A 6,000-nucleotide genomic window follows, 5' to 3' on the forward strand; every position below is an offset into this window, starting at 1 on the left:
CATTGTTACCTGTACCTGCTGGGACAGGGCTGGAAATGGTGGGTTAATTCCCTAAGAAATGGCTTAAGTTCTGAAATGATATTGAGTAGTTCCAAACAGCAATGCAAACAAGCAGTTCTGGTAAATAGAAATCCATGATAATCCTGGGCACTGGTAGAGGTGACAATTTTAAATGCCTTGTCCCTAGCTGACATTCCTTTAGGAAGGTGCTCGTGAGATTCCCTGAGAGTGAGAGTTTTCTTTCTGATTTTTCACCAAGAAGGAAAGTTCTTTGCCAACACGCTTTGATTTGTTGAATGGAGATATTACTTACATGCTGTAATTCATCCTTCTACCCATTGCATCGTGCTGATTGAGCTGTACATGTGAGTGGCTCCTGGAAAACTGGCCTGGAAAACTAAATGCCTTCTGAGATCAGGCTTTGAAATCTGTTTGCCCACACAATACTATTAATGAAAACAAAGAGAGATGAACAAGGGCCTCCACCCTTTAAAAGATGAAACAATATGATCTTTACCACCCACCACCTATTTCAGATTCTTAAAAGTTTTTTAGTGGATAAGAAGATACAAAGTTTGGATGCGCTTTACACAAACCTGCATGGATTCCCTGTGTTGATTACTGCTGTTCAGAATGAGGAGGAGCTAAAAAATATTGCTTTTCTTGATAAGAAAGCATAATCAGAATGACGGTTGCAGCTGGTCACAGAATAACAGGCCATCTCTCCAGCTGCAAATACTGATTCTCTACTGACACAAACCGAAGATCTGTTCAAACGGCCAGGAGTTGGACAGAATCTCCTCTAAGACAAGTTCATAACTACAAGTGTGTATTCTGAATTGCACTAAATCCCAAGTTTGAGTTCTGATCATCAATTTACAAAACAGCTATTGCCCAAAATGGCAACATAGCTCATTAGGTAAGAAACCACGTATTGCTTTGAGGTAAAATTTTAATCCATTTGTTAGGAGGCTTACATTTTTTGGAAGGTTCAAGTTTCTCTTCTCAGTTATGCTTAACATACAAGGATGGGTGGGGACCAATCAGCAGAAGGATTTTAGCTTTCTAAACTTAGTGATACTCCAGTGCTAATGATTATTTCTTCCTTGGCCTGCGATAGCGCTCGCTGTTAATTTTACTTCGTGTGTTAAGCAGAAACGCAATTGAAGCTGGGAGTCTACAAGTGAGAAATGTGCATGTAAGATGTTTTCCAAAGTGACCTAGGTCCTACTGACCAGCTGGGATACAGGAGCGGGCACAAGTAACTGCCAGGTTCTCTGTGATAACCAACGCCCTGAGAGCAGAGTGCTGCTGCCCTGCCATTCAGACCTGTGGGGCACCTTACGGTGATGTCCTCACTTCGGTTTGTTCTTCCCTTGAGTCTGATGGCTAGGGCCACTGAGTGGCCTTTTGGGCTCCCTTTTTACGTCACAGTCCTCTCACAGTGCATCTGTTACCAGAAATTTTTAAGCGCCGTACCACGCCTATGCTTAATTTAATCCAGTAAACCTCAACCATGGAACATATGTAACTGTCTTTCATGCTGCCACTGATATGGAAGAAATGAGTACTGGAGAACAGATTACTCTGCTTGTCCATAAACTTTGAACGGTACAAATGCTCTAGCTGCTGAACAGCCTACTCCAGTGTTCAACTTCAGGAGAGTTTGCCATGACATTTAGTACAGGGGGCTGTCGACTCTGAAACATTATGTCTGTGGGATCCAGAGACTTCATGTGATGCTTCCTACCTTAACAAGGATCACTTGTTAGAATGTTTGCTATCACTTCTGTACTTAGAAGTAAAAAGTCACGTTTCTCAAAACATGTAGCAAATGCAATCATGAGGAGTTTCATTTCCTCGAAAATCTTCTCTTTCCTGTGTCCTTGGAAAAGCAGAAATGCAATTAGGAAGTCAAATTGTTGTCTATTGGTTATCTATGGAAAGTTGGCACATCGCTCACATGACCTTTATTTTTGTCTTGAAAAGAGCTAATGTGCTTCTTTAGCCTTGCTTGTGGTCTGCAGTGAATCTCTGTAGCTCCTATTTGTATTCTTTCAGAGTTGTTTTTTTTTTAACATAAATATTTTATGAATAATAAATATGTGTATAGTGTTAGTTTCAATAACTGATAGGATAAGAATGGATTATTAAATAACATTTTAATTAGAAAGTGAGTTTTGCAGGAATTGATATGGGGCTGAAAGCTATCGGTCATATCAGAGAGGCACTTGCCAGAAATGCGAGGATGAGAGGCAGCAGCTGAGAAATGACTGTGAACTGCCAAGAGATGCTGAGCAAAGCCGTGCAGGCATATTGAGAGGTGCATGGAGAAAGCTAAACTAGCACAGGAAAAAATCCAGCAATGGATGTGAAAGCTTGTATGCTGTCCATACAGCTGTGACTGAGAACACATCTTCTCATGTCACCTGCACGTTTCTACCCTTTGGTGAATGAAAGTGAATTTTCATTCAGTGTTTTTTTTTTTTTACTATATCTTTAGAAATACAATTGCTCTTTTTGAGTCCTGAAAATACCTGGGCTTGGCCAGGGAGAATTGGTTTTTTTTGACCAACTTTGTATGGTTCATTCTGTTATATGTTCAAGGGAAAAACAGGTTATGCAGCATCAGCTTTTGCTATTTGGTTGAAACAATCCAACAGAAAAATTGCTTCCCTGTATCTTTCACATCCTAGATAAAATTATCAGTACCAAACCCATAGTATGTGCATGATGCATAACAGCGCATCCTTGTAGAAGCATACATGTAATGTGAAGCTCTAAATGTAAAAAAAAAAAAAAAAGAAAAAAAAAAGACTTCAGAAGGGCAAGTTTCTTCAAAATGGACCTTAAGCTATAGATCAAAATCTGCATTCAGTGCATTGTGATTCTAGCAAGAAGCATGCTCTGAGATCTGCTGCTGGGAGCAATCATGTTCATTGTGCTCCTGACGTGTACAAATATACAAGAACCAGTACTTCTGAGGTTTCACATCCTTCTACAGAGTAATCAGAAGACACAGCAGGAGGTGTCTGAGTAGTGATGGGGTACTGTGGAGTCATATGTTTCCCATGGAAATTATTTGTGACTTCCCGCTCCTTATTGCCATTCATCTTCAAAGTGGAAAAAAAAAAACAACCAAAAAACTTGTCTTGTGGGCAGGACAATTACTTGCTTTGCATCAAAGTTTTAGGTTGCTTCTAATTCAAACTAGATTTCAAAGGAGTGAAGCTAGCAGCAGCAGAGATATGCAGTACTGAGGATAAATGCCCTTTCTTCCTGGTTCTGCTATGCCCAGAAGGAAACCTCAACCCCCAGCACAAAACCTCCATCTCAAGCAGAATCCTTTAGGAAATAAAAACTAAATGTATCGTCTTAGTGCTTGACTACAGTGCCATTAAGACCTCTACTTTATATTTTGATTTTAAATCCCCATGTTTTCCTTTTTCTAATTGCAAACACTCAAGTTCTCCAGCAAGATGCATTTCCTTCTGGGCCAGCCTTAGATGGAAGTCTTGGAAAAAGAAATAAAACTCGAAGCCGGTTTTAACACAGTGCTTTCTTCTTACTTCTTCGGTTGCCCTCAGACATCTCTCCCTGCTTTCAGACTGCCAAACTTGCTGAAGTCAGACCCAAGGGGAATAACATGAACTCTGCTAACCCTGATGCTGAGTCTGTCTTCCTCACACTGAACTCCTTAGCTTTTGTGCCTCTGTTAGCAAGATCCCAAGGCTGATTTGTATTGTAAGATGCCAGAAGAGGCTTGAAAATTAATTTTTTTTTTGCTAGCTACCAGAGCTTAATGGGATTCACCGCTCTCTTAAGCTGCAAGCAGGATGAATTTGCATATTTTACCTTTTTTTCCCCTACTTTTCACACTGTTTTCAGTGGGGACGGTGCGTTGTATTTCAGGAAAGCTGCCTCTGCTTTTGTATGAAATACATGCGATCTCATGAAGGAAGTCAGCTTGCAGGAATGAGAGGAAGGAAATGCTTTTCCTGTTTCAATTAGCTCCAGAGCCCAGGAAGCTCCCTTTGTGTTTAATCCAACTGAGCAGCAGTTTGTTGGTACGAAAAGAGATGCGTGTGTTGCTAATATCTGATAATCTTTCCTCTTTGGGAGTTGAACATGGGATAAAATCCTCAGCATAGATATGTTATTAAAAGGATAAATAGTCTATTTTTCTTCCAGTCATACAGTTTGCTGTAGATCAGAAATAAAAGCACTCAGAGCAAGAGATGTATTTCAAGCTTTCTGCATGTCAGCTATCTTGTAGTTCTTTTCTAAAAATACTTGTTATCTAGGCTGAAAGCTTCATTTTGAGACAGTATAGATGATGCTTCAGCTGAATGAGGCCACGTACGTGGCCACGAATGCGGTACACGTGGCAAGGTATGCCTTGGAGGAAGTCAGGATGGCTTCCGTGGCCATACAGGTCCTTGTGGGGATGTGTTCCAGTGGGACTGAGACCACAGCTTGCTTCCTTTGTCTCCTGGGTGGTTTGTTCTTTGTCAGGATACTCAAAATAAATAAGTGGTACATGAAAATGTAAAGGTTAAGCTGAAAATCATTATAAACTGGAAGTAATGAGAGTGCTACCAGAAGACAGTGCATTACTCAAGAGTTGTTTTTTGTGGTTAGTCAGACTGGCTTTTCTCTGCACAACTGTGGGGATTACTAAGCATGAAAGATCCACTTCTGTAAACCATCCAAGCCACAACAGTTTTGCTCTGTCAGCTCTGTCATCGATTTAGGTGCTGAGAGCAGGAGAGAAATGCTCTTACTTGTGACCGGTTCAAAGACCAGACATGTCTGAATCAACTGTTAAGGGGTAAAAACCAACTTATTTTGATTTGGGGAATGTGCTCTTGGGATTTAGGCAAAGTTTAGCATATTCTTCAGCTTTTATTTACTGTAAGTCAAGTTATTTCACATGGCAAAGCATCTATTTTAGAATCATGCATGAGAAACTAAAAACTACAAAATATTAAGCTGTTCTCCAATGTCACTGCCTAGTGACACGTGCCAGCTTCCCTGATGGTGCAGGAAGGCGATACCAAACCATATATGATTTCTCTGCCATGCAGCAAGAGTCCTTATCTTTTTGGTGGCAAGCTCATGTTTGAGCTGGTGGGCGCTAGACACACGAATACGAGCCCTCTCTTTCAGTTGGACGTTTGGCGTTTCCTTGTTCAGGAACTACTGCAGCAGATAAGCGCTTGTGCTGCACAAATGCGTTTGATAACACCGGTGTCATTAGGAGACAGTGCAGCCCAGGAACATGAGGTCATCTGACTTTTATTGAGTAGGGTAACTGCCTTTAGATGCTATCACGTCATGAAATGTTCCATATGCATAGAAACAGAAGGGTATATTTATGATGGAAAATGTGGAAAAGTGCCTATTGATAGCACTTTTACTTCAAAGCTGTACATTCTTTTAAGCCATGCAGCCTTAGGAAATACAACGTAAAAATATAATTACATTCTTAATTACCATGAGATGTTCTTATGGACCGCAGTCCTGAAGCTAGAAAGATTATGTACATGTTTCTTCAGGTGATGCCTTTTTTCAGCAGAAGGCTAATGTCTGCTGAACTTTTACGTGAGGTTGACCTCACGGGCTCCACTGGGATTATCTTAATGTTATAGATGGATGTGTGCTCGACTAGCTGAATTCCTGTCCAAGGAAGCTCTTCTGCTTTTGATTTAATTTAATTTTGTTTTTTTTTGTAAAGCTGGGAGGTCGGGTCTTTGGGAAAATAAAGAATGTCATTAAACTTAATAGACTTAATCTTTTGGTATCTCTTCAACTTGTGTCCTTGGAAAACCAAAGCTCAGTAAGAATACCCACTACTTCTTTGACGTGAAGTTTCTGCCTTCTTTCCTACCACCAAGACTTGATTTGCAAGAATATTTAGTGTGCTAAACTACCATAATTGCATACTATGTTTGATTAGGGTTTCTTTTAACCCTTTTAAATGGTAGTATTTCCTTCAGG

This window comes from Lagopus leucura, unplaced genomic scaffold (assembly GCF_019238085.1).
Source record: "Lagopus leucura isolate 7727_CA_CO unplaced genomic scaffold, USGS_WTPT01 Super-Scaffold_100012, whole genome shotgun sequence".
Lineage (NCBI taxonomy): Eukaryota > Metazoa > Chordata > Aves > Galliformes > Phasianidae > Lagopus > Lagopus leucura.